Here is a 21750-nt window from a genome sequence, read left to right as displayed (position 1 = left end):
CTTAAAACTCTTCATCTGTGAAATCAGGTATTCTGAAGAAAAGGACCCCTTCCCCTGGGGGAAGCCTGGTTACCCAGTTCCTCTTTCACAGTCTCCCTCTAGAACTGCTGAGAGCTGAGCCACAACGACTTTCTGGAGTCAAAACTTAGAAGTGGTGTCATTTCTCGAAATCAAACCTTCAACCCACATGACTCAAAAAGTTGTGAACAGAATGAAAGGAGTGATGGCATCATCCCAACCCCAAATCCCCTTCCTCTAGACTTTAGAAAAAATTAAAAAAAAAAAAAAAAAAACATAAAATCAAACAGGGAGGGGAAGTCCATGAAAAAGTTGGTTTAACCAGTTGTAATTTGGCTGGTCTGATGTGAAGCCAGTACATGAAGACCAGGGCTGAGGTTGGCAGAAGAACCCACATTTACAGAGGATCAGATTAGAGCCCTAGATATGTGAATAAGTAGATGGAGAGTGTCTGATTCAGTAGCTAGGTCTCCACACCTGGGCTGCCAGCGCACTTTAATATGTGTTGCTGCCTCGCCTTACCCTACACGTTCCTGGAAGGCGGGCATCAGGTCTGTGTGATGCTCCCGACTGGCTCTTTTTGGAACCGCGGATATAACTGAATGCCTGGGATACTGAGGACAAGTGGTGTCTTGACTCTTTCAGGAATGTGCACATTTCACAGACAGAGTGGGTCCCAGAAAAGTAACCTCTAAGGGCTAGTACAGTGCATACAAGTCACAGATTTAAACACGAGAACACGCGCTAAAATCACTGAACAGAAACCTCACTCATCCAAGGTTTTTGTGTAGCCTCAAGAGCCGACTCATTGGAAAAGACTGATGCTGGGAAAGATTGACGGCAAAAGCTGAAGAGGGTGGCAGAGGATGAGATGGTTAGATTAGACGGCATCACCGACTCAACGGACGTGAGTCTGAGCAAACTCTGGGAGAAAGTGAAGAACAGGGAAGCTTGGCGTGCTGCAGTCCATGGGGTCGCAAAGAGTCGGACACAACTTAGTCTGTCTGAACAACAACAGACACAGCTAATCCAGGAAAGGCAAGGAGGGAGCAGAAGTCTAGCTTTGAGCATCCTTCCCTGAATCAACTCCTACTGGACATTCTGGCCCCAGCTGAGCTCTCCTTGTACTCTTCTGACGTTCCCCCAAGGCGAGCTGTCTGGAGTACTGTCTGGAAGCCTTTTCAGACTTCTCAAAGCCCTGATTTGTGAGTCTTGCTTCTGAGCTTTGGGTCAGGCCATTCTTCTCTCTGCATTCTGCAAGGAGAATGAGCTGTAGTGGGGCTGCTGCGGTGTGAGTATCAGGGGAACATCCTTCAAACGGCGGGGTCTTAGGATTTAACCTGAGGACCAACACTCACAGGAAAGATATTCTGGAAGCTGAACTCCCCCCGACCCAACTGGCCAGCCTCCCTGTCAGATGCCATCAGCCATAAAGGGATCACTCCTAAAACAAGTAAGAAGCTGTGAAAAAGGGCAGGGGCAGGAGAGCCCTCCGTAAAACTGCTGGGCGACGTCAGCTCTACTAAACCCTCTCCTCCTGACTTTTCCTTCTCTTACTTCCACAAGTAATCGTGTTACCTTTGAGAATTAAACATAACACACATATGAAAGTGAAAGGCGCTCAGTTGTGACTCTTTGTGACTCCATGGATACACAGTCCATGGAATTCTCCAGGCCAAAATCCTGGAGTGGGTAGCCTTTCCCTTCTCCAGAGGATGTTCCCCACCCAGAGATGGAACTCAGCTATCCTGCATTGCAGGCGGATTCTTTACTAGCTGAGCCACCAGGAAAGCCCACATATACACACCTATAAGAAACAATTTGTTTCATTCCAAACCCCGATCTCTTGGAAAGCTTGGATTCTCTCAGATAAAGGGCACTTGCCCTGCAATGGGAACTCAGAAACGGCTGAAACAGCTTACAGTTACTCTTCTCCCATAGGAACTTCCCAGTTAAGATTTCTTCTTTGATTATCCCTGGGAGGTCACACTTTTGCTGAGTTTTGGATATTTACTTTAACTGTGTTGGTAAACTTACTCTCTCTAGTGCAATCCTCTACAACCGTGCTTCTAAAGTTCAGAGTGGGGACTTCCCTGGTGGTCCAGTGGTTAAGAACCCACCTGCCAATGCAGGGGACGTGGGTTCGATCCCTGGTCCAGAAGTTTCCATATGCTACAAGTCAACTAAGCCTGTGTGCCACAGCTACTGAAGCCCACACGCCCTAGAGCCTGCGCTCCACACCAAGAGACGCCGCCTCAGTGAGAAGCCTGCACGTCGCAACTAGAGATCAGCCCCTGCACGTCGCAACTAGAGAAAGCCTGCCTGCAGCAATGAAGACCCAGCGCAGCCTAAATACATGGATACTAAAAAAACAAAGCTTAATTGCTCAGGGATTATCTGGAAAGCTTGTTCAAACGCAGGATCTGAGGCGGTCAACCTGGGTGGGGCCCAACATTTCTAATGAGCTCCCAGGTGATGTGGCTGGTCCATATCCTGCTCCTGCTTGACCACGTCCAGTCTTGATTCACGAACCTAACATTCCAGGTTCCTGTGCAATATTGTTCTTTACATTGGCCTTGACTTTCACCATCAGACACACCTCCACGACGTCACTTCCGCTTTGTCCCTGCCACTTCCTTCTCTCTGGAGCTGTGAGGAGTTGCCCTCCGCTCTTCCCCAGCAGCACACTGGACACCTGCCAACCCTAGGGGCTCCTTTTCCGGTGTCGTGTCTTTTTGCTTTTTCACACTGCTCATGGGGTTCTCGCGGCAAGAATACTGGAGTGGTTGGCATTCCCTCCTCCAGGGGACCACGTTCTGTCAGAACTCCCCACCGTGACCCGTCCATGTTGGCTGGCCCTACACGGTATGGCTCATAGCTTCACTGAGTCATGCAAACCACTTCACCACGACAAGGCTGTGACCCATGAAGGGGAACAAGGATCTGTCTGGCTCCCAGAGTTTCAGAGGAGCACCCTGATGGAATGAAATGTTCGGGAGCCCAGCACCTGGATTCTAATCTGGGCTCCTTTACCTCCGAGACTTGGCATCTCGGTAAATGACATAACCTCCCAGTGCCCGTCTTCCTCATCAGCATAATGGAAGGAAGATGCTCACCTCTGTAGAGGCTTCCATGAGGCAAAGTGTGCGCATGCCACCTCCCCTCTGGCTGCATTACCCCAGGAATCCCAAGGTAGGTAAGTGGAAGAATTATTCTTACTTTAAAATGAAATAAGTGGAGACCTGAGGGTGTAAGTGACTGAGCTAAGGTCACATTCCAGGCTGGCTGCAGGCCCAGGGCAGGCGTCCAGCCCTTGGGTCTCCCCATCTTCGTCCTCTACAGAGATGGCACTCATGCCCCTGGCCCCTTAAATAGAATCTATCTGCAGGGCAGCCCTGGGGGTCTGTCCCCAGAAATCCTGACTCTCACTATGTGGGGTAGGGTTCTGGAATCTGAGCTTTCACAAACCTCTGAGGGTGCTTCTGAGACATGAGAGCCTGTGTGCTTGACCCCACAGCCAATTCAGGTTCCTGGATTGCTGTTCTCACCCCAGCCTCCCGGGACACAGGTGCCAAGCCCACATTTGGAAGATTCTGAGTAAACAGTGATGTGGGGAAACCGCCTGATAATAAGATCTGGCCACATAGATTCTGCCAACATCGGCTGAGACCCTCAGTCAATTCATTCTCTTTGGGTTAATCACACAGTCCTCAGCCTTCATACCAGTATTGATTATTCTTCAGATAATGCTTTATTGGTGCCTTAAAAAAACCCATTAAGAAACTGAAGTGTAGTTAATTTACAATGTTGTGCCAGTTTTAGGTATACAGAAAAGTGATTCAGTTACACACACACACACACACACACACACACACACATATTCTTTTTCAGATTTGTCCATTATAGGCTATTACAAGATATTGGATCTAGTTCCCTATGCTGTCCAGTAGGTCCCTGTTCTTTATTTTATATAAAGCAGTGTGTATATGTTAATCCCAAACTCCTAACTTAACTCTCCTTCCCCTTTCCCTGTTAACCCCTTTGGTAACCATAAGTTTGCTTTCTGTCTGTGAATGTATTTTTGTTTGTAAATAAGTTCACCTGTATCGATTTTTAGATTCCACATATAAGTAACATCAAATATTTCTCTTTCTCTGACTGACTTCACTTAATATGATAATCTCTAGGACCACCCCATGTTGCTGCAAATGACATTGTTTCATTCTTTTTTATGGCTGAGTAGCATTCCACTGTGTGTGTAAATGCACATTATGTGTGGCACACGTACACACACACACACATATGCATCTCACATCTTTATCCATTAATCAGCTGATGGACATTTGCATTGTCTCCACGTCTCGGCTATGGTAAGCAGTGTTGCTGTGAGCACTGGAGGTGCATCTATCTTTTCAAATTACAGTTCCTCTGGGTATATGCCCAGGCGTGGGATTGCACGGTCACATGGTAACTCTATTTTTAGTTTTTTAAGGAACCTCTATACTGTTCTCCATCACAGATGCACTAATTTACACCCCCACCAACAGTGTGGTAGGGTTCCCTTTTTCCCACGCCTGCTCTAGCATTTACTACTTGTATTAACAGACTTTCTAATGGTGGTCATTCTGACTGGTGTGGGGTGTATTTGTGCTTTTAAGAGGGTAATTAGGCAGTGCTGATGCTGGTCCAAGTTGGCCTGTCAGGTTATATTTGAAGATATATCCATATACGAGTTAAGAGACAAAATGTTAAAAGTTTAACGTTCAGCAGCCTGCAGAGAAAGAACAGATCAACACATCCTGTATATTCCTTCCCAAGAGCTTCCCAAAGCCAACAGATCTGATACCAACGAATGCAAAGCTGCAGCTTGTGGTTTGACAATGCACGGCAAGTCCAAAAGCCCAAAAGAATGAGGCAGCAAATACGTAACATGCCCAAAGTCCGGACACTTGGCAGCTGCCACCCCATGATTCCTACAAAAGCAGTTGGTCAGGAGCTGAAGGAAGGTACAAAAAGAGGGCAAACACCTGCTATGCGAGTCTAAGAAAAAGCAGACAGATCAAACGACATCTGGGAGTTCGCATGAAGGCAGGAACCTCAGAATTTCTCAGACAAGATGTAAAGTCAGCTATGCCCAGGGGCACAGTCAAGAGTGTCAACGGTTTTGGTGTGAGAACATTGCATGCTACAGTCAAATACCCATCTCACAACAGCTCGGGAAATGCCAAGTAGCTCCCGACAGCCCAGGAACATGTGCTGGAAACCCAACAGACGGTGCTCATCAGCCGTGTGGATGAGCTGAGCTCCTCCCACTCGAGGTAAGCTCTGCTCCCAGAGGATGGGAGGTTAGCTCGGACTCCTGCCGGCGCTGGGGTCTGCTTCTTCTCCTCCCTCTTCCAGGAGAGAAGGGAGGGCGTGCCACGGGGCCGTGTGTGTGTGTGTGTGTGTGTGTGTGTGTGTGTGTGTGTGTGTCTGTGTGTGTGTGTATTGCCGGATGGGAGGAGGGAGTCATTCCCCAGCCATTCCCCATCTTCCTTCCTCTCTTGGGAAGTGGTCCCCAAGTGGGCCATGGAAGTTTGAGAGCTCATGTCTACGGCAAAGACAGGAGAAGTCATTTGCGTGCAACGAGGCTGTCTATTGGGGTTACAGAACTTTTCCTCCCCTTCTGGGGCAGGAACAGTATTAGCTCAGATGGATAACACTACCTGTCTTTTGTGGCCCACGACCTGGGACCAGCAGATTACAGAGATGGAGGCATCTGTGTTCAACAACAGAGGTGACAGCTACTGCCTAAGACAAGTGGACAAAAGTTTCAGACTACCGGGCTCGCAGGGTGAAATAAGAAGAGGGGAAGCGCTGGTTTGAGGCTGAAGCCCTCTAAGATCCCTGAGATGCCCATTCACCTGTTGGCTGGTGGCCACCCTTCAGAGGGGCAGAACCTGACAAAGAAAGTTCATCTCTAAGCCCGTGCCACTTCCCTGGAGCAGATCTTCCTACACCAGGAGCGAGAGAACTTCCACCACTGGCCCTTTCTCCCTGCGTCCCCCCAACGGGGCCAGGCCACTCCTGGGTATCCTCAGGGGCTCAGCTGTCCTCCGGCAGCCAGGGCAGCTGGCCACAGCGCCGTCCAACACTTGCACACGGGCAGCCAGGCACGTGGCAAGGCTGTACAGCCAGAAGTCATTCCCATCAAGAGCGGATTCAAAGGGAGGCGGGATAGGGTGAGGGACAGCATCAGAGACTCAACAAAACATGCAGGAGGCGCGACAAGTGAGACGCATCGCCATGGGCTTGCCTTTCATGCACAGCCGGGTAGGGCACTCCCCCCAACCCCCACCCCGCCGGCCACAAAGGGCAGAGACCATGTCGTTCCTCTGACGGAAAAGGCTCATTCTCACCCATCACTGATCTTCCTTACTGGGACAGAGGTCTCTGGTATTTGCATGCCCTGAGTGAGAAAGTTCAGTGACTTTAGGGCACATGACGCGAGGAGCCGACTCATTTGAAAAGACCCGATGCCGGGAAAGACTGAGGGCGGGAGAAGGGGACGACAGAGGGTGAGGCAGTTGGATGGCATCACCGACTCAACGGACATGGGTTTGAGCAAGCTCCGGGAGCTGGTGATGGACAGGGAAGCCTGGTGGGCTGCAGTCCACGGGGTCGCAAAGAGTCGGACATGACCTAGCACCTGAATGACAAAATGAACGTCGGGGCTGACACGTAGGCCTGGAAGCCCCTTTCCCGCCGCTCTGAGTCCCGAGGGGCCAGCTGTGGCCCTGCTCTGCCAGTTCTGCTCGCTTTGGAGCTGAGACCACCCCACTCCCCAACCCGCCCCACGCCACGGGGATTCTGCCCCAAGAATGCAGGTCCCTGCTGAGAAAAAGCGCAGGACAGCCTCCCGTCTGTTTCTGGGGAACCCGTCCCACGATCCGCTGCAGAATCATGAGCACCAGAAGGGTCCCGTGGACTCCGGCCTAATTGCCCCCGTTGGCAGAAAGGAAAGTGTTTCACAGAAATGAATAACAGGCCTACGACTTGAAACAAAAAGACGCTGTAGGTTTGCTTTTCTGGAGGCCACGGACACGGGGAGAAGGCTGAAACGGCTGCGGTCAGGGCAGGTCCAGCCCTGCCTGAGTCCGGAGCTCTGCCGGTGCCAGCCGGGTGGCTGGGGCATGGCCACTGCGCCTCCTTCCCCCTCCCGGGGACTGGACCGAAACAACTGCGGTCTGTCCGTCCTCCTGACGATGTGCCTTCCGCCTTCCTCTCCCTCCGCCTGGTGCTGTCTTACGTTATCTTCCCAAATGCAAACGCGGTCTTTCTCCCTGACTTCTCAAGGGGTCCGAAGAATTAAGGACGTCGTCAGCCATTCCCTCCAAGCTGTTACCACACACAGCCCTTTCCTCCTCTCGAGTCCCGTGGTGGGCAGGTGCCTCTTTTGGGGGATACTTACCCTACCTGCCCTAGTGGGAAATGGAATCAGGGTGTCTCTTCCCTTCCAGTCTAGAAGCTTCAGTCTCGTTAACCCTTTGGACCACCTCGCAGGGGTCAGGAACTGTCTGCTGGTGAAGGCAGTCTGAGCAGGCACCACGCGGGAGTTAGTGGGGTCACTGTGGGTACCACGCGGTCTCTGGGGTCCGGAAACATCAGCCTCCCAACGCTTGTGCTCTTAGCTCACATCTTTTAGATTTTTTATTTTTTTCTCTTTTTTTGAAATTAATTTTTATTAGAGTTGTTTTAAATGTTGTGTTTCTGCTGTACAGCCAAGTGAATCAACCATATATACATATATATACATATACACACGAATGTGTGTGTGCGTGCGTGTGCGCGTGCGTGCACACGTCCAAAAAATCCCCTCCCTTTTGGACTTCCTCCCCATTCAGTCATTACAGAGACTGAGCAGAGCTCCCTGAGCTGTAAGGCTTGTTCTCATTAGTTATCTGTTTTATACCTAGCATCTAAGGGCTTCCCTGATGGCTCAGTGGGTTAAGAATCCACCTGCAATGCAGGAGACATAGGAGATGCAGGTTTGATCCCTGAGTCGGGAAGATCCCCTGGAGGAGTAAATGGCAACCCACTCCAGTATTCTTGTCTGAAAAATCCCATGGACTGAGGAGGCTGGTGGGCTATAGTCCAAGGATTGCAATGCGTGTGTGTATATATGTGTGTGTGTGTGTGTGTATACGTGTGTGTGTATCCAAAAAATCCCATTTTGGACTTCCTTCCCATTCAGTCACCACAGAGACTGAGTAGAGCTCCCTGAGCTGTAAGGCTTGTTCTCATTAGTTATCTGTTTGATGTGTAGTATCTACAGTGTGGATATGTCAATCCCAATCTCCCAATTCTCCACTCCCCATTTTAAACTCCCATCTTTCCTGCTTCCTCTCCGCATGCTGGCTTCTTCTCGTGAGCTTTCTGGCCCATCCCAGTCCTCCAGGAACCCAGCAGCCCTTTCCAGCTCGGCCTCCCCTCCTGCCCCGTGCCCCCTCCTCCAGGCTGCACTCCCCTCTCCCCTCACTGCCCAGCATCATCTCCCACGTCAACCAGCTGGCCTGGGAGTCCTGCAGAGGTAGACCTTTCCTTCCAACCCTCTTCCCTGGAAACCACAAACACACAAAACAAAGAGAGATCCTTGCAGAGGCCTGGGCTGGCAGGGGTGGTGGCGAGGGGGTCATGCCTCCACAAAGCAGAGGCCTGGGCTGGCAGGGGTGGTGGCGAGGGGGCCATGCCTCCACAAAGCAGAGGCCTGGGCTGGCAGGGGTGGTGGCGAGGGGGCCATGCCTCCACAAAGCAGAGGCCTGGGCTGGCAGGGGTGGTGGCGAGGGGGCCATGCCTCCACAAAGCAGAGGCCTGGGCTGGCAGGGGTGGTGGCGAGGGGGCCATGCCTCCACAAAGCAGAGGCCTGGGCTGGCAGGGGTGGTGGCGAGGGGGCCATGCCTCCACAAAGCAGAGGCCTGGGCTGGCAGGGGTGGTGGCGAGGGGGCCATGCCTCCACAAAGCAGAGGCCTGGGGTGGCAGGGGTGGTGGCGAGGGGGCCATGCCTCCACAAAGCAGAGGCCTGGGCTGGCAGGGTGGTGGTGAGGGGGCCATGCCTCCACAAAGCAGAGGCCTGGGCTGGCAGGGTGGTGGTGAGGGGGCCATGCCTCCACAAAGCAGAGGCCTGGGCTGGCAGGGGTGGTGGTGAGGGGACCATGCCTCCACAAAGCAGAGGCCTGGGCTGGCAGGGGTGGTGGTGAGGGGGCCATGCCTCCACAAAGCAGAGGCCTGGGCTGGCAGGGTGGTGGTGAGGGGGCCATGCCTCCACAAAGCAGAGGAACTGTGGCCCCACCGGCATAGCATGATGCCTGGAGACGCTCAAGGATGGTCAGTGGAGAGCCACCCCTTGCCCCGCACAGTACCCAGAAGACACACTGGCCTCAGATGCAGGCAGAGGAGACTCCTTCTTGGTGTGGTTTCTGCCCCCGGCTGGCTGATGCTGAAGGCGGCCTGCCTCAGCTTAATCAGGTCAGTGGCAGGCTTAACCCCTGCCAGACTGACTGCATCCCTTTCCCCTGGGAAGAGGGCCACTGAAATCCTGCTTCAAAGTCATCCTGCGCAACAGCCCCGGTACAAACAAGAAACAGCTCTGAGGGCAGGTGTGGCGAGGAGGGAGCAGGGCAACTGCAGCTTCTAGGAAGCAGGGGCAGGCCCCGGGGGAAGCAAGGCAGCCCAGCAGCTGGACCAAGGCAGGCAAACTGCGAAACTGGCCCCCCTTCTTCCCTGCCACCATCCCGGCCTCCTGCCGCCACTCTGCAGGGCCTCCCCGCACGAGATGGAGGCGCTCTGCTCTTTCTGGATCTGGGCTGGTCTGGCGATTTGCTCTGGCCAGCAGAAGGGACAGCCTACACATCCAGAAGCCGGGTGACTTGTTCACGCTCCCAGAGCGCTGGATGTCACGTGACAAGCCCAGGCCAGCCTGGGTCCGCCCACCCCAGCCACCGACTGTAGCGGACCCAGCAGAGACCACCTGAGCATGGCCTTGAACAGGAGAACTGCCCAGCTGACCCATGGACTCCTGAGCAGAAATAAACGTCCATGGCTGTATGCCACCGGTTCTGTGGTTCTGTGGCAGGTGGCATCCCTGTGGCTACACAGAGCTGATAAGGAAGCAAAGAACAACTGTCGCCTTCCTGCCCAGGCTGTGAGTGAATGCAGGGTGAAAAAAAACCTCGGCCTGAAGTCCAAGACCTGGTCGCCAATTTTACGTTGGCCACTTATCAGCTGCATGACCTGGAGCCTCCGTTTCCTCATCTGTAAAATGGGGATGGATACTAGTGCAAACCCTTCAGACATCAAGGGGTAGTTCAATGCTTGGTGCACAGTCGGCAGTCCGTAAATATCCTTCCTTGCTTCACAGCTGCTGCTGCTGCTGCTGCTAAGTCGCTTCAGTCATGTCCGACTCTGTGCGACCCCAGAGATGGCAGCCCACCAGGCTCCCCCATCCCTGGGATTCTCCAGGCAAGAATACTGGAGTGGGTTGCCATTTCCTTCTCTAATGCGTGAAAGTGAAAAGTGAAAGTGAAGTCACTCAGTCATGTTTGACTCCTAGCGACTCCATGGACTGCAGCCTACCAGGCTCCTCCGTCCATGGGATTTGCCAGGTAAGAGTACTGGAGTGGGTTGCCATTGCCTTCTCTCCTTGCTTCACAGAGAAAGAAGAAAAAAGGGTGGGGCGGGGTAAGAAAGTGAAGTTAAGAATTTAGAGGCTGAAATGATTTGCCAAGACTTGATCAATTGTAGATGAACTGTCCAGAGGTCTTATGGCAAATAAAAAGTTAAAGAGTTTTGTCTTCCTGGTGGAAGTTGCCTCGGAGCCAGCTCCCAGACTCCTAGGAAAGGTAAGACTGTGACGTGTTTTTACATACGTGTCCAGGATCCTGATAGGTTTGGGACCCCTGGTGTTTCCTAGCATCACTAATTTATGTCCAAATACATTCTACACGTGATGGGTATTGTGAGCCCCTGATAAATAACACAGTCGCGCTCTATTCTCCCCGCATTCAGTAAATACTTGCCCTGAACAGTTCAATGTGATCTTGCCGGGGCACTGGGTGGGGGTGGGGCCGGAAGCCATCAGGGTGTGCATTTGACAGAGCAGTCACTTGACCCCCCAGGATACGGGTTTGAAAACAGTGCCCAAGGAAGATGTCTCCAGCTTTCATCTGGAGAGCCTGAAGCCGCTCTCCTCCAAGGGCTCGTGCAGAGAGGGGGCCTAACTGTCTCCAGCAAGGAGGGCACACACACAGGGGCTGTCAACCGAGGTGATCGACTGGGTGATGCAGAAGTCCATTACAGAGGAAGGTCATGTCTGTACCTCCAGCCTCATTCCGAGAAACCTACGGGGTTTTGAGGTCAGAGCAAGGGAAATCAACTCCCTTACTTCTCTGTGTTGCTGTCAGGATGGGAGGAGGGATGGTTGTCCAGGAAGGCCCCTGTTCCTCAGGAGTTAATCTGCACGCTCAAGAGCTTTTGAAATAATAACAGCATGCCTTGCATTCAAATAAGGAAGCAAGAATAGAAGAGTTACGCACTCTGATAGTACATATTTAATGATCGGGAAGTCGTAATGCTGATAAACCGTAGCAATGCGGGCTCCTCCAGCCAACGGGATAGGTCCTGGCACAAGGCTACAGGGACCAGCAGAGGTGGGGTGTGACACCCAGGCCCGGGCTCAGGGTGGCCCGGTGCGCTGATCAGTCCCTGGGGAGGCGGGAGGGCTTGATGCAGGGGAAGGGACTGCCAAGGACAAGATCTCTTCATCATTTATCTTGTGCTAAGATTTGGAAATTATAAATACTTTGCAGTTCAATGCTTTGCAGTTTTCCCTGCTTCTCTGTGACTCCAAACCTTATCATCAAAGGCCACCTTGGTCTAGATGACCATAGAGCAAGTAGGGTAAACTTGACCCCCAAGAGCTAAATTCCAACTCCTCTCTCATTTCTCCAAACGTCCCTGGCCAGAGTCAGGGGGAAACTTAAACCCAGCTTTGTCTCCGGGCTGGGAGCTGACTTTCCTCACAGACTGGCTGCCCATCCACATGGGCAGCAGACCCAGGGGCACCCAGGCCAGTGTCCACTTCAGTGGCCAAGGGCAGAGAAAGGGGGGTTGCGCTTCCCAAACCGACTTGGGGTCATTCTTGGTCACTGGGGTTTTATCCCTCCTTTTGCTCCCTTCTAATTGGCCTTCCTTGGTGAGAAAAACTCCTAAACCATTTGACACATCATCCTCAGCAGCCAAGGCACTCTGAACCAAACACCACGTGCCAGGGAGCAAGCTGCTGCCTGGCTTATTATCTGAGCAAATATTACTGGCAGGAGATGCTGGAGCAGGAGGGAGAGAGGAGAGAGAAAAGAGACGAAGGAGGGAAAGGGTGGGGGGACCACGTGTGTGTGAACACGCACCCTTCATTCTGAAGACCCTGGAAGGGGTCTGGCCCCAAGTGCAGAGAAGCCAGGAGCCCTGGGAAGCCTAGCGTTGCCTGGAATGTTTGAACCCCACCTGGGGCTTCACCTATGACCTGGGCACATCTCTGCCTACCTGGGAGTCCCGCGGTGCCCGCTTTCTCCCATCTGGAAAACATGGGTGATAAGTGAGAACTCGCTGTGCTTCCCCTAACCCCGCCCCTGCCTTTACCCGGGCTGGGGGATAAGCGGGATACATGGATAGGTTTACTCGCTCAGTTGTGTCCAACTCTTGGACCTTGTGGACTCTAGCTCGCCAGGCTCCTCTGTCCATGGGGATTCTCCAGGCAAGAATACTGGAGTGGGATGCCGTTTCCTCCTCCAGGGGATCTTCCCGACCCAGGCATCGAACCTGGGTCTCCTGCATTGCAGGCAGACTCTTTACCAACTCATTCACCAAGGAAACTGGTATAAGCGGTTGGTGGTGACAAGTAACAGAGCACCTCCCCCAGGTCTATGCACTGTCGCATGAGTGGCAACAAGCCAGCCACCACCCAGAGCTCCCGCGCCTCGAAGGCCTCCTCGGAGGGCGACAGGCTTGATCTCCTCTGCCTGTTTGCCCTGCAACACAAAGTCACTGGAGGGGACTCAGCCAGTGGGGTCCTGGGCTGCCTGACCACTTGCTCAGAGGCCCGCAAGGCCCCAGAGGCGGGTCTCCAGAGGGGGGGTCTCCAGAGGGGGGGTCTCCAGAGGGCGGATCCCCAGAGGGGGGTCTCCAGAGGGCAGGTCCCCAGAGGGCGGGTCTCAGAAGGGGGTCCCCAGAGGGCGGGTCTCAGAGGGCGGGTCCCCAGAGGGGGGTCTCCAGAGGGGGCGCCGGGTCTCTGCATCGTGCTGCCTGCTCTTCCCACGGTCCCTCCAGGTACATTCTGCCCGAGGGTGTGGCTCAGCTGCCCAGCGTGGACGTGCCTTCTCCTCCCCTGCTCCCCTTTCAGCAGAAACTCTGGAGGAAAACAGGGAGCCCCAAGGAACAGGCTTCGCACAGCAGAGGTTCCGGGTCAGCTGGTAAGACCACTGAGTCCTAGACTGGCAGGGCGTTAGAGACCACTTGGTCCTCTCCTTTACTTTAGAGAGATCCAACCAGTCCATCCTAAGGAAACCGATCCTCAATATTCATTGGAAGGACTGATGCTGAAGCTCCAATTCTTTGGCCACCTGATGCGAAGATCTGATTCATCGGAAAAGACCCTAATGCTGGGAAAGACTGAAGGCAAAAGGAGAAGAGGGCAGCAGAAGATGAGACGGTTAGATGACATCACTGACGCAATGGACGTGAGTTTGAGCAAGCTCTGGGAGATGGTGAAGGACAGAGAAGCCTGGCGTGCTGCAGTCCATGGGGTCGCAAAGAATCAGGCATGACTGAGTGACTGAATTACAAAGGAGTCTGGGGCTCTCGGGGCTCTTAGAGGTGTCATGATTTGCCTAACATTGACCACAGGAGTCAATGACTGAGACCTGAAAACCCAGATTACCTCCCTACTAACTCAGTGGGGTGTTTTTTTTTTTTTTTTTAGTTTCTAACTGACTTTTGCTGTGCTGGGGTTTCATTGCTGTGCAGACTTTTCTCTAGTTGCGGCGAGCCGCGGCTGCTCTCCAGTTGCGATACACGGGCTTCTCTCTGCCGTGGCTTCCTTGCAGCAGACCATGGACTCTGGGCTTGAGAGCACAGGCTCAGTAGTTGTGACGCACGGGCTTAGTTGCTCTGAGGCTTGTGGGATCTTCCCAGACCAGGGATTGAACCTGCATCTCTTGCATTGGCAGGCAGATTCTTCACCCCTGAGCCACCAGGGAAGCCCCTCAGTGAGCTTTTTATTCTTTCCTTGGCTATTAGAATAAATCTTTAGGGGGCACTCAGCTTTTGGAATCATGATTTCTGGTCATCTATTCTGCCTACGAAGAAGCCTGGCAAAGAGAGATCTTTAGAACTGCTGCGGGCTGTGCTCCTGCAAGCTATCCAGGATGTCGTGAGTTGCTGAAACAAATATTTAATTCTGGACAGAATGCTTCCCTAAAAGTTGGTAGAAGAATCCAGTACAGCCTCGCCTAACTTCCCACTAAAATCATCTTAAAGACCGATTAATAGAATAAAACATAGAACTCACCAAACTGAACACCAAGACTGCCATCAACTTGCATGGGGGACATTTATGAGGAATTTTCACCTAAACACAAGGCTGATGGAACTGGGTAGGAAAAATAACACCTGAGTCCTCCAGCTGTTCAGAAACTCAAATTAAGCAGCGATCACTCAACATGATGGGTGATGCCTTTTGAAACAGCCAGAGTGCTATCCACTCCCTTCTACTAATACCTACTAGAGTTGAGAACTGCAATTCTCAGAAAACACCCAGGAAAAAAAATGAGGGTGGGTGGGTAGAAGAGGGGCATCAGTGGTGGCAGAGCAAACCCCAGGAGGTACAGTTTCCCAAGGGTGCTCCAGGTGAGAATAAGGACGAGAGGACGATCGGGCTCATGGCATACCAGGGTCTGGGGATTCCTCAAATGGCAAAGAACCTGCCTGCCAATGCAGGAGACGTGGGTTTGATCCCTGGGTCAGGAAGATTCCCTGGAGAAGGAAACGGTAACCCACTCCAGTATTCTGGCTTGGAGAATTCCATGGACAGAGGAGTCTGGTGGACTACAGTCCATAGGGTCACACAAGGTTGGACACGACTTAGTGACTCAACAACAATGACATATGGTGAACTGATGCACACACATCATTTGAGCAGCTTGTCAGCAGCCTAGGAATGGACACAGGTAATGAATCTATGTCAGTCCAGCAGAGCCAGATTACAAGAAAGCTAGTTAAATGGTAGGAGCTGCGTTAGGTGTATTAATTGGCAATTTACTGTAGGTCTACAAGGTTGAGCACACCAACATCCAGGAAGGAGGCTGGGAGGAAAACACACACCCTTTCTTAATTCCATCAGGCCTGACTGGGTCTTCTTCCTTTGAGAATGAATAAATAGGACAAAAGGAAAGAGATGGAAAATATTGGAAAACAGAAAAACAGAAGCTACCTGGAATCAGAGAAAACTCATCTGAAAATATCTTATAGAAGCTTAAAAGAACATTTTAGAGAATTATTTGGTATCTCAAGATGATGCAAATGAGAGCTGGATTCTCTGAACCAGGATCAGAAAATAATTAAGAAGAAAATGAGACAGAACTCTATAAATAGTAGTATGTAAAAAAAAAAAGTTAAGGAAAGAGGTGAGAAAGAAACTCTTGAAAGAAAATGAGAAATACATAGCATTGGAAATGAAGAGCCAAACAGATGCCACACTTGTTAGGTTAGAATTTATGCAGTTCAGGTGGTCTTTCCTGCAGGGAAGCATTTTCAATTATATGATGACTCAAAACGTGTATCTGTATACACTTTTTGACAGTTTGAAAAAAACTTTTAATTTTGTATTGGGCACAGCCGATCAACAATGTTGCGACAGCTTCCATCTGTGTACTCTTTATGAAGGGAAACTGAAGACATACTTGGAATATGATCAAAATTAAAAGCTCGAGAACATGACATTTTGCTAAAAAGGACTGGCCAACAGGTCTGCGTGAATATAAATAGTCCTTCATGCAACCCCAACATCAAAAGGAGTATCATTACGTCAACAAACAGCACCTTTTTGGAAAGATTTTATGAATGAATCTTCAGGAACATAGAAGGGTCAATACCTCCTTTTACAGAAAGATTTCAATGATATTTAAAAAGAAATAATTCCATTATTAATGGTTTTCATCATTATGTAAATAGCAGAGTTTGACAAAAGGAAATTCCTCTAAAAAATTACCTTCCTCTAAAAAGTTATCTCCCTCTTGCAGAATTTAACGCAGATTCATAAGTGCAGTTAAAGGGGGTTGAATATATGTCAAATGATGAAAACCAAAACCAAATAACCATGCTTTTAAAAAAACCTAGAAGGAATATTTCAAAGTGTTAAGTTTCAGGTGAGGTCTGAAAGCACCAGTAAGATTCAGTATTAGCACTGGAAAAGTAGCCAGTGCGATCAAATGAGAAAAAAACAAGGGGAATTTAGAAAGGAACGACGCTAGTATAATTGATAAAATAACAGAAGTCAGCATAAACTGAGTGCTCATGACTTGACAAGTATTTTTGAAGTTGCACGAACTCAATTTTTAAGATCAACCTATGAGGTGGTTTACAATTAATTATCCTGAGTCACAGAGGATTAGGTAAATTATTTAAGGTTACACAGAAAAGTAATAGAGGTGGGATTCAAACTCGGGTAGTCAGATTCCAGACTCCTTATCCCGAACAGCTACCCTATATTGCTTCTCTCGGCAGAAAGAGAACACTCATAATGATAAGTTAATATGATTTTTTTAACCTACAAAACATAAGAGCCTCAACACCCAAATTATTAGAACCAATAAGAAAGTTGAGTAAGGTGGTCAATTTTCAGGTGAACATACAAACATCAATATGGATTATACATCCATAAAAAATCCAAGATAATACACTGGTAAACTACTAGAATTAATATGAGAATTTAGCAAGGCTCCTAGACTCAATATCCACAGACAAAAATCAACTGTATTTCTACAAAACACAACAAACAGAAAATGAAAAAGACACCATTTACAGTAGGATTAAAACATCAAGTACATAGAAATAAATCTAACAATAGGTATGCAAGAGTTTAGCAAAGAAAATGATATACTCTGTTAGAGAAATTAAAGCGTACTATAAATGAATTGTAAGACTCAATACTGTAAAAAATGTAATTCTCTCCATATTGATCTATAGATCCAACCAAATTTTTAGTAAAAATCTTAGCAGATTTCTCTTGTTCCCTTCCTGTCTTCTTTCTTTCCTTTCAGCTTTTTGGATTTAACAAGCTGATTCTAAAATCTAGGGGAGGATACAAAAACATCAAAGAACAGTCAAGCTATTCTTGATGATGAATAAGAATAGATGGGAGGACTTGCTATATTAACTATCAAGACCTCTAATAAGACTCTAATGGTGCAATAGCGGGAAAGGATATACAACGAGACCAGCGTAACAGAAAGAAAGCCTACAAACAGATCCACATCCGTACGGCTGTGCTGTGCTTAGTCCCTCAGTCACATCTGACTCTTTGCGACCACATGGCCTGTAGCCCGCCAGGCTCTTCTGTTCATGGGGATTCTCCAGGCAACAATACTGGAGTGGGTAGCCATGCCTTCCTCCAGGGGATCTTCCCAACCCAGGGGTTGAACCCAGGTCTCCTGCATTGCAGGCAGGTTCATTACTATCTAAGCCACAAGGGAAGCCCATGAATACTAGAGTGGGTAGCCTATCCTTTCTCCAGGGGATCTTCCTGACCCGGGAATTGACCCAGGATCTCCTGCATTGCAGGCAGATTCTTTACCCGCTGAGCTACCAGGGAAGCCCCATATACACATGACACGGGATTTAATAAGACGGGCACTGCAGAACATGAGGAAAGGTAGTCTTTCTAATAATGGAGCTAGGGTAACTAGACAGGCATGGGGGCAGGGCTTGATTCCTGATCCCCTACTTTATGTCATGCACACACAAAAAAGTTCTGTAGGAATCACAGAACTCAGTGTAAATGGCAAAACGATAAAGTTTTATAAAATAATATAGGGTAATATCTTAATAATCTCAAGAAAGATTTCTTAAACAAGACTTAAAAAATACTATAGCAAGGGTAAAAGACTGATGTATTACAGCACATTAAAATTGAGAGCTTCTGTATAATCAACGCCACAAATAAGAGAGGAAATAGACAGACACAGAGAGGGAGGGAGGGAGACAGCGTGCAAGGAGAGCCATGGATATTTTCAGCGCATGTGACTGACAAAAGGCCTGAATCCAGAATATATAGATATAAAGTCTTTTGGAAATCAACCAGAAAAAGTCAGACATCCCAATAGGAAAACAGGCAGAGACCTGAACCAGCACTTCACAGAAGAAGAAATCCAGATTTCCAACAATTATATAAAAATGTACTCAAAATGACTAGCAATCCAGGAATTATACACATAAAACACCCTTATATATCTACAAAATGGCTTAAATGAAAACCTCTCAATCTCAACTACTGGCAAGGAACATAGGAACACTCCCAGACCGCTGGTGGCAGTGTAAATTTATGTAACAGGTTAGAAAACTGTCTGGCAGGATCTGATATGGTTGAATATGCCCATGTGCTCTGATGTGGAAATTCTGCTCCTAGAGAGACCACCATGTTGCAGATGCTGTCACAGGCTGGCCTGCCCCCCGCTGGGTTTTTGAGGCTGCCATCCAAGGGACATGAGGACACGCAAACTTTTAATGAAAAGACGTGAGCAGCAGAGGTCTGAGAGTGAACCAGGCTCCCAGAGTCTAGCCCATGCTCAGCCACATAGCTGTTAAAACGGAGGAAAATCTTGTTTTTGTTATTACTTCCCAACTACGAGTTCTTTGGGTAGATTTCTCTGAGCACTCTCCTATCTCAGATTCCAGGACAGGCTCACAGAGATGCTCACCTCCCACCGGGAGCTCCGCCCCTCTGCTGCGCTGGACTCCTTCCAGAGGACCCGACCTCGGTGCATCCACAGGGCGGGGGCGAGGGTGCAGCTGCAGCCAGACCCCATCAGAGCCCGCCGGAGACGCGCCTGTGGATCAGAACTAATGGCATTAGGCGATCACTCAGGGAATACAGCTGCAATTACCCCTTGGATGCTTTCTCCAAGATGACCACATGCAGAACACCAAGAGGGGAGAGAGTAATGAATCACCCAGCGAATTAACTGGAAGCCGCTCTAATTAGTGTTATAATTTTTCATGAAAACACTAATGAATATGAAATAATGTGGCCATGAAACCGCTAGGACAATTAATGCTTCGGAGTAATTTGGGGTCAGGGAAGGATTCTACAGACTGTTTAAATAGACTTGCATGTTGAGAACTCAGTGGAAGCCCCTGGCTTCAAAATCTTCTATTAGCAGGTAAGTTTGTTACCTCAGGAAAAGCAAAGTGTCTGTGGGTTTTCTTCCTTCCTTTCTTTCTTTTTTTTCATGTTAAGGCTCCTGGCTTTGGGAATAAAGATGATGCCATGAAGGGGACCTCTTCAGGATCAGGGGAACAAGAGAAAAAGGCAAGATTCGGCCATACCGAAACCAGAAAAGAAGAAACAGTACCTGGCACTTTTAGCCTCAGCACTACCTGGATGTTGGAGAAAACAGCTTTCTGAAATGACTCCCAAACCTGCGATCATGAAGACAAGCCGAGCCTCGGTGGTGGAGCTGCAATTTTTATACGTACAATTGTACAATTCTAGCAAATGCAGAGTTTGTGCTCAACATGTACCACACTTACAGAATGGACCTTATCCCAAAATCAGTCAGTAAGGATGCCAATCAGAACGTACTGCATGCATAGCAGATTCCTGGGTTCTAAGCCCACACTTAGCAAAATGCTTATAATTGTTAAGAGTCTTAAAAGGACCTGGGGGTGGGGGAGAGAGGGAGTGTGGCAGGGTAACACTGCTGCGTGTCTGACCAGCTTGCAAGGGGAGCACCCAAAGACCAGTGTGGTGTCTGGCCATCTCTCTCATCACAGTTCCACCAGTGAAACTGACATAAATTCTGCCCCTGTGAAACAGGTGATGATCCTGGGTGTGCAGGCAGTGCTAAATACTACAGCGTCTCATTTAACCAGCACACCAACTACCAAGTCAGCACCAACCTTGTCCCCATTCTACAGGGAAAGCAACTGAGGTTCCTCAAGGTTAATGACTTGAGTGAGCTCACACAGCTAGCTAAATGGTATAGCTGGCACTGGATCTGTCTAGCCCCAAAGCTCATGCTCTCAGTGACGACACCAAGCAATACTCCTGATATGTAAAAATGATGGAAGAGTTGGTGACTCAGGCCAAATCTCCTGCTAATGTACAGAGAAGTTACAAAGGTAATATTAATCAACTAATAATAATAATAATGATAGAAACTATATTAGCAAGCATTCACAATGGATCAGCAGTTTTAAGTATCTATATGCCTGAGCTAATTTAAGGCTCACAATAATCTTCTGATACGCTCACTATTATTTGAGGCACAGAGACTGCTATAGGCTGAATGCTTGTGTTCCCCACCCCCACTGCCCAAATTCATTTGTTGAAATTCTAACCTCCAAAGATGATGGTAGCAGTAGGTGGGGTCTTTGGGAGGTGCTTACGTCATGAGAGTGGAGCCCTTATGAACAGAACTCAGTTCAGTTCAGTCGCTCAGTCGTGTCCGACTCTTTGCGACCCCATGAATCGCAGCACGCCAGGCCTCCCGGAGTTCACTCAGACTCACGTCCGTCGAGTCAGAATTAATGCCCTTCTAAAAGAGGCTCCACAGAGCTCCCTAACCCCTTCCCCCAGGTGAGGATACCATTAAGTCTGCAAGCTTGAAGACAGCCCTCACTAGACCGTGCTGGCATACTGATCTTCCAGCCTCCAGAACCATGAGCAATACATTTCTACTTCTGATACGCTATGCAGTCTGTGGCATTTTGGTACTGTGGACTAAGAGATAAACAAGATAAACTCTGAAAGCCTTGACGATTCTAACGAATTCTGAAATGTTTAAAGGTTAATTAACAATGCAACAAAAAGTCCGTCTTTGGAGCTTTTTATTTTATTTTTCATACTGAAGCAGTGCCTATGGAATGTGAAGGGCATGGCCGTGTCAGGGAGAGCCAGGATAAAAGACGACAAGGCTCTGTTTTTCTTGTATTCGGTGGTAGAGGGTGGAGTTGAGAGGTAAGGACTTTCTCCTGGGTTCTGCGTCCAAAGATGAAACACTGGGAATCATGCCTCGTCCACTGGACGCATCCTCAGACAGTTCACCCTGTTTGTTTTCAAACGCCATCTGGAATTCTATCCACCTCTGTTGTGCAAACAAGACTTTTGTATGCCCTGGCTTCCCTCGTAGCTCAGCTGGTAAAAAATCCGCCTGCAATGCAGAAGACCCCAGTTCAATCCCTGGGTTGGGAAGATCCCTTGGAGAAGGGACAGACTACCCACTCCAGGATTCTTGGGCTTCCCTGATGGCTCAGATAGTAAAGAATCTGCCTGCAGTGTGGGAGACCTGGGTTCGAGGAGGATCCCAGGAGGGACCCCTCATACCTGGAGAAGGGTATGACAAGCCAGTCCAGTATTCTTGCCTGGAGAATCCCCATGGACAGAGGAGCCCAGCGAGCTACAGTCTAAAGAGCTGGACACAACTG

General features: G+C 49.5%; 1 protein-coding gene across 2 annotated transcripts in view; it reads right to left on the bottom strand.

The window, feature by feature from the left end:
• Positions 1-21750, bottom strand: part of ONECUT2 (one cut homeobox 2) — a 57872-nt gene that overhangs the window by 12526 nt on the left and 23596 nt on the right. The window lies entirely within an intron of this gene.

This window comes from Bos taurus, chromosome 24 (genome assembly GCF_002263795.3).
Source record: "Bos taurus isolate L1 Dominette 01449 registration number 42190680 breed Hereford chromosome 24, ARS-UCD2.0, whole genome shotgun sequence".
Taxonomy (NCBI): domain Eukaryota; kingdom Metazoa; phylum Chordata; class Mammalia; order Artiodactyla; family Bovidae; genus Bos; species Bos taurus.
The sequence above is the reverse complement of the archived record's forward strand: the minus strand, read 5'-3'. Positions and strand labels throughout refer to the sequence as shown.